Source organism: Micrasema longulum, unplaced genomic scaffold, assembly GCF_059751315.1.
Source record: "Micrasema longulum isolate JH-2025_06_02 unplaced genomic scaffold, ASM5975131v1 h1tg001802l, whole genome shotgun sequence".
Classification (NCBI taxonomy): Eukaryota; Metazoa; Arthropoda; class Insecta; order Trichoptera; family Brachycentridae; genus Micrasema; species Micrasema longulum.
This window is the reverse complement of record NW_028278976.1, coordinates 382134-390252: the sequence shown is the minus strand read 5'-3', so window position 1 is coordinate 390252 and position 8119 is coordinate 382134. Positions and strand designations below refer to the sequence as shown.

The following is an 8119-nucleotide window of genomic DNA, read 5'->3' as shown; positions in this document are numbered from 1 at the left end:
GCGGGTAAGAAAACATTTTTTATATCCAATTTCCCGTAGCAATGAAGTTCTTCATTATGGTGGAGCAGGTCAGTGATACTAAAACCGTTATTTTTGTATTATTATTGATCTTTCATTTTGTTGTATTAAATTAAGTGCCATTGATTCGCGAACTGTTATTAGTAACTGTTTTTTTTTTTTTTAATTTTGTGTTATTAATACAATATTATTCTGAAAGTGTTTGTTCTCTTTTCAAATAAATACGAGATTCAGATAAACAAAAAAAAAATAACATGAGTAAGAATTAATATTACAGATAGATACAGTATTGCCTACATACCTATCAATTAATAATAATAATAAATAATAATAATATTATTAATCATAACGTTGTGTATACATAGTGCGGTGCGGAGATAAAGCGGATATTTATGAAAAACGTTTTGAGTTTGTCCAAATTTTTGTAAACAAGGACTGGATTCAACCCACTAGGGAGCTGTTAATATTTACATATTTATTTATTTATTTATTATACGGCAGTAGTGCCTTTTACAATATAACATATACAAAATAATGAGTTAGTTAGATATACAACAATTTTAAAACATAGGTATAAAAAGAGAAATAAAAATAACAAGAAGTTTATTCATATACATGTATGTATGTCAGCATACAAAAAATATAAAATGAATAAACACCAGATCATTAGCATAAGTATCTTTTGTAAATAATTCGTTACAACAGAGATGAAGAACTTTTTAGAAAATGTAATATAGAAGTCGAAGCATCTACAGGGCTTATGACCTGTCATTGGCTAGTAGAAGTGGCCACTTAAAACACCGAGTAACATTCACCATTCTGCCTATATTTAAACATCTATATCTCTTCTAATCTTCCATCTGTTGACGTTGGTGAAGATGAATGTAACACAGTGTGTGACCACTTCAACCAGCCTATGACAAGTCATAAGCCCTGTGGATACCTAGAATTCTATATTCCTTTCTCTAAAAAGTTCTTCATCTGTGTTGTTATATGTTGAGGATATTTATGAGTTCATTTGAATTTTTGTATTTTTACAAAAAACATAGGCTTTCACTTTCCATTATGTTGTATCCCAACTCAACATAGGGCTTTTGGTCTTATGTAATTTGGAATATGTTACTATTTTATAACATGTACAATATGTATTGTTATAATAAATAAATAAATTCTTCATCTAATTTAAGTTAGCTGGTTCTTGCTAAAAAATATTAATTTTCAGATTTGGGATTTGGGAGCGAAGTATGGACTTGGAAAAACAGGGATGAAAGTAAGCTGAATGCTGTCGAAATGCGATCTCTCAGGCGAATGTGTGGTAAAACTATGTACAATAGATGCACAAATGTTGAGATCCGTACATTATGTAAGGCTGAGACAAGCATTATCGACAAAATCAATAAAGGAGCTCTGCGCTGGTTTGGACATGTAGAACGAATGGACAGCGAGAGAACGGCTAAGAATATTTACAATGCGAATGTTGATGGATGCAGAAATAGAGGAAGACCGAGAAAGACATGGCATGACCAAATCCAACAAATACTTACAGATGGACATGTCAAAAGTCGGAATAATCGGCGCGCGTGCATGAGAAGATGTATGAATGTAGAGGAAGCGAGATCTGTATGCAAAGACAGAGTGTTGTGGCGTTCTATCCTCTCTGCCTACCCTTACGGGGAAACGGCGTGATGGTTTGTTTGTTTGTTTGAGGTCAGAAGGAAACAGCTTTTCTGGCTTCGAAACATCCGAACATGGACCAGGATTATAACTGTGGAGGAGCTGTTTCGAACTGCTCAGGATAGGGAAGCTTTCTCCTAAGAGATCGTCAACGTTGAGAGGACCCGACATGACACGAGAAAAAGTTTTAATAAAGATTTTTTGTCTGAATAACATTATTTTGTTCTTGATATTCATACCTCCAAAACACCTGTTACAATAGCGTATTGTCAAGTTGAATGATTTATTTCAAAAATAAAATGAAAAATGGTGAGGAAAATTTTCTTCCATGTGTTATAATAAACTACAAGTACATATTGGTGTTCACACATACGTATCATCATTCCGCTCCAACATGCAGTGCTCAGTGGCGCATAAGGCACTACATCGGTACTCTGATTGCGCTGCAGCGTGTTCCAATCATCTGTAACATGAGGGTAAGAGGGTAAATCTTAAGCTTCGATTCCAGTCCAGGAACAATGTAATATTGGAATATATTCCACCATTTATAAGAAAATGTTTAGTCCTTGATAGGAATCTAACCTGTAGCTCAATCACAAATAACTATCGACGTGCTCAAAAACATGCTAAGCATTTGAGCGATCACAATGAACAATAATGAACATGCTTAAGTTATCGCAGTCATAAGTCAACGCGTGTGTAATCTCTAAGTCAACGCACGTGTCGGTTTATTTTTTGTTTTTCTCGTAAATAAATACAGTTCATTGGCGAAATATCGGCGTTAACAATAAAAATTAATACAATATATTGCATTTGCAAAATAGTAAGGAGTAACTTATAGAAAAAGTGAAAATTAAATTACAATTACTATGATGACTGCTTTCCTTGACATTTGGCTTGCCAACCGCCGGTAAAATGCAATGAATAGCATGATAAATAATAAAAGAATAAATAAAAATAGCAGTTTCGAAATATTTTCCGTATTTACACCGGTGAAATTCAAATATGTGATTGCGCTGCAGGATTATACGTCGCAAAACGTAAATATTTTGACATATAATATTAGGTGTTCACGGATGTTCCATTGTGATCGCAAATACGATAAACAACCATGGTGAAAAATTGTTATCGCGTTGCTTATTAGCACGTTGATAGTTATTTGTGATTCAAAGCACGATAGGCAAACGTTCTAACCACTAAACTACAAGACAGACTTATTTCCCCTCGATTACTTTTTTCATAATCGAAACATTATAATGGGAAATTATGAGAGTTATCTTCAATTTGTCTATAAAATATAGTTGACTTTTTAATACAAAAATGTGTATATTTGTTTGGAAATTTAAAGTGTTGTCGTTGGAAACCTGTCATTTGATTAATTATGTTTAATTTTTCATAATGAAAATTCGATTTTACGCTATAGACGACTGAAGATAACTTCCTGTTGTAGTCGAAGCCCGGGGTCCTGGTTCTGTTTTAAAAAAAGATTCTCTATTCAGCTAATACAACGATTGTATATTTGCTTACCTTAGATTTTCACTACCTTTGAAATCAGGCAATGACAGGTCGTAAGCCATATAAATGCCCAGAATATATTCCCTTACTAAAAATGTTCACCAAAATCTCTTTTTATATAAATTTAAATGTATATGTAAATTTATACAGTCGGTTTCGGGTTAATAAACACTTCCTCTAGTCCAATATCTAAAAATGAATTTATAATTATTATCGAAATTTATTGTTAACACCATTTCCTCATTCGCACCTAATGATGCATTAGAACATAGGATACTGCATTTGTACTCCATGCCTAGTCTATCAACGATCATTTATTATAGACACAAATGCAAGCTGATTAGTCGTACGCTTTAGTCCCAGAGACTATGTCATATTAGGTTTGATGTTTCCAAGTGTTCGGTCGCGTCTTTCACTAGGGCCCAAAAAATATAAATTTTGCTACAAAATGAATAACCGAAATCTGATACAAACATCAAATGTTAAGGATCTGGGCGTTAGATTTGTGAGCACCCTAATATTTCATGAACACTTAGAGACAATCAGTGGTAATACATTGAATATGTTAGGATTCGTTCTGCGTACTGCCAGGGTTTTTGAAAATACCCGCGTACTAAAAACTATTTACAACTCTTTGGTGCGAAGTAGACTCGAGAGTGGCTCGGTGATTTGGGGGCCACATGAACTGAAGTACTCTCTTATGATAGAGAAAATCCAAAAGAAGTTTCTGAGATATCTCTACATGAGAAAGTGTGGATATTATCCTTGGCTCTACCCGACCGAGTTTCTCCAGGGTATGCTTGGCTACAACAGCTTAGAGACTAGAAGGAATGTGTATTTGACTACATATTTTATCAATTTATTTTTATACACGATATTGCGCGGTAAGGTCGATAATCCTAAGATTATGATGAGCATTGGTTTGTATGTTCCTGATATTTACCTAAGACAGCGTCAGCATAGATTGTATCATATTCCGATATAGAGGACCAACCTGCTGATGGTTATGCCTGTAAGAAGGGCTACCGCTATGCTGAACAGCATCGCTCTGGATATTGATCTGTTCCATGTATCCGAAGGGGTTTTCCGGATCAGGATTCTCTTACTACTTTGACATGAGTCTCTTTCATGTATTTTTTTCTTTTTTATAATATGTACGTAATGAATGTATGTTTGTAAAGTATGTTTGTAATATCTATGTTATTTTTTAATAAATAAATTTAATTGAATTGAATTACAGTAATGAAAAGTTCATTTTTCAAGGCTTTTACCTGAGCCTTCAAGTCAAAAACACTCATGCAGAATTACCTTAAATTAAATTAAATTACAGATCTGCTTTTTTCATTTCACACGGGTAATTTAAAAAACTGATTAAGGTAAATAACGAAAGATATAGTTTGAAATATCTACTTTACGCTTTTAAAAACTCCTTACATAAATACGACTTATGTGCATAATTACTAATCGCATAAAATAAAAATAACATAACATTGCTTTCTTGAATTCAGTGAGCGACCTTTTGTTGAATGTGTAAATATTTAAACTATTTATTATATTAGTTTTTGTCTAACAAAACTATCAAAAGTGTATTCCCGACGAGGATGGGATTCGAACCCACGCGTGCAGAGCACATTGGATTAGCAGTCCAACGCCTTAACCACTCGGCCACCTCGTCTGATAAGCGACGCGCCAAATTAGGTGATTATTTTATCAAAAGATGAGCAAAACGTTCTAACCTATGACGTAATACCAACTGATTATACAAACGTAATGAGATCGATGAAATCGTGACTTTTAATGAGGCCACTGAATATTGAATAGACAAAAAGATATTCGCATTATTCCTTCTTCTTATAGTCTTTGTTTTCTCTACAAATATAATAAATAAAGTACACAGGTAGAATGTAGACAGTATAGGTACTAAAAATTTTGATGATAAAGATCTAGGAAGAATTGTTTTTTTATTCGTCTTAACTTTTAAAACACGTTTTTTGTAGTGGGCTTAATGTCGTGTGATATGTGACAATTTATTCCAACCATCTTATAAAAAAATATGTATTAGTAAAGGTTAACAAATAATTCCAATTATCTAGTCGAAGAGGTTTGTTGTTTTTACTTTATAATATTTCATGATCCCTGGACTGGTACCTGAAGTGTAATACTGATCATCTCACCTTCATGTAACAAAAATGATCAAGATACACTGCGATTGGTATACCAATGCAGTGTCCTATGTACCTCCCGAATTACAGGTAGTTTTTAATACACTGACAAGGAATACTAGTGCCGACCTTTGAGTGTAAAGTATTGTGTTAGTTAATTATTTATTTTATTTATTTACATTTATTTTTGATACATTTGTTACATTTAATATAATTAGATAGTTATGTAATTTAAAGTGAGTATAATACTATGTTTTATGTTTTCTTATTATTTTGGATTGTATTAACTGATAGTATCTATTGTCACAGAGATGTTTTCTTTTTATGTACCGTCCCAAATGAATTTTCTTTTAACTCCAGGGAGTATGATATTTTGTTAATGCATTATATGTTTTATTAATAATAAAAATAAAAATAAATATTAAATACGAAAAACAAGGATGAAAGTAAGCTGAATGATTTCGAAATGCGATCTCTCAGGTGAATGTGTGCTAAAACTGTGCACGATAGGTACTCAAATGTCAAGATTGTGTTATTTCATGACTATTTCACAAATCAAGAAAGGAGTATGCGTTAGTTTAGACATGTAGAGCGAATGGACAGCAAAATAACGGCTAAAATTATTTTTGATTCGAATTTTGGTGGACGCAGAAAACGAGGAAGACCAAGACCACATACCGTGACCAAATTCAACAAATATTTGAAGATGGACATGTCGAAATTCAGAATAATCCCCACGCGTTTGTGAGAATATGTATGAATGTAGAGGAATCGATATTGGTCTGCAAAGACAGAGTGATATAGCGTTTTATATTCTCTGCCTACCCCTATGGGAAATGGAGTGATTGTTTGTTCATTTGTTTGCCTAAAAACCTTTTTTTTTCATTGATTTTTTTTGTCTTTTGAAAAGTATTAGATATGCCTAGCATTAAAAAAATTATCATTTATAATTTAAAAAATATTGCCTACTGAATAAAAACTTTGAACAATATTTACTCCAAATTTTATCTTTGTTAAACAATTTATTACACTTTAAACTGTCAGTAAGGGTACGATGTTTTTAAGAGTTCCAATAAACTTTATAACACCTAAGGGTATTTCATTATTTGTTCTAAGTTCCCACCCTCACAGGCGTATTAGCAATGGCGAATCAGACTGTCGAAAATATTGACAATTTCTACATACAACATACCTTGCCTAAGGGGAGTACGGCCACGCTCTGGCAAGAGGTACCTAGCCCAAAGAATGTCAAAACAATTACTGATTTTGGAAATAATTCAGCTATTTATGGAGGTTTTTAAAACAAATAAAAACATTTATTTCCAAAAAATTAGATATAATAAATATATAAGGTGGTAAACCTTCTGCTACAGGGCTGCCAAGTGATAAGGTGGAGTTGTTTGCCTTTATTAAAAAATATATTAACTCGGAGTTTGGCAGTCTTGACCGGTGTCCACGTATGTTAATCCATTTTTTGTTGTAAACGAATAAATAAATAATATCCCTGATTCTCGGGATTTATTTGCGAAGAAAAAACTGGCGAAAATTGGCAAAATTAAGTTATTTGAATTAAATTGTGCAATTCAAAATTAAATGTTCGCACTAACCCTTTAAATCAAATGTTAAGTTTTTAGAATTAATAAATAAGAAACTAATAATTAAAACAAATAGATCTATTTCAGTAAATCAGATACCGAAAACAATACTTAGAATACCCAAAATACGATAGTTAAAATCTAACCAATGCTAAAATTCGCTAGTATATACTATACGAGTACATAGTGACAAGATTATTTTACATATTACAAAAATAATCATTTTTATTTCTTTATCTTTTAAAAACGTGTAAAAACAAAACGTCATCATGCTGTTTCTATGTAGGGGTAGGCAGAGAGGATAGTACGCCAATCTCTCCGTCTGCATACAGACTTTACTTCCTCTACACTGATACATCTTCTCATGCACGTGCGCCGATTATTCCGGCTTTTGACATGTCCGTTTACAAGTATTTGTTACATTCAGTCAAGCTATAATTTCTCGATCTTCCTCGTTTTCTGCATCCGCCAACATTCGCATCGTAAATACTTTTTGCCGTTCTTTCACCGTCTGTTCGCTCCGCATGTCCAAACCAACGCAGCAGTTTTTCTTGATTTTGTCGATAATGCTAGTGTCAGCCTTTCACAATGCACAAATCTCGACATTAGTACACGTATCATACATAATTTTACCCCACATTCACCTGAGAGTTCGCACTTTGACAGCATTCAGCTTACTGTCATCCTTGTTTTACCAATTCCATACCTCACTCCCATACATAAGGGTTAGCACCAGGAGTCCATTGTGAACTTCTAGTTTTGCCTCCCGAGACAAACATTTATTTGCCAAGGTTGATTTTAGTGCTCCATTCACCCAGTTTCCGGCATCCACCCTCATTTTATTATCTTTTTCAGTCATTCCATCCCTAGTAGACATACTTCCTAGGTAAAGAAATTCCTCTATCTGTTTCAGTATAACCCAATCCACATTTAGTCATACTTTCATCTCTTTCAAAAACCATCACATCTGATTTACAAACATTCATCTACAAATCACTTTATTTGGCATTTATGCGGATGTTGGGCCACCGGGCACTGACAGTAGCTTGTTACTTGACCTAATGTCTGCACAGTAGTTAAGTATGTGAGCTGTACTAATAATATAATTTTGTTTTTTTTCTTCTTTTCTTTTTTTTTCTTACTATTATTTATGTA

General features: G+C 33.2%; 1 non-coding gene across 1 annotated transcript; it reads right to left on the bottom strand.

Annotated features, from left to right (window-relative positions):
- Nucleotides 1-4800: 4800 nt before the first annotated feature.
- TRNAS-GCU (transfer RNA serine (anticodon GCU)) lies at nucleotides 4801-4882 on the bottom strand. Its single transcript has one exon. It is a non-coding gene; the product is annotated as a tRNA-Ser (tRNA).
- Nucleotides 4883-8119: the final 3237 nt, after the last annotated feature.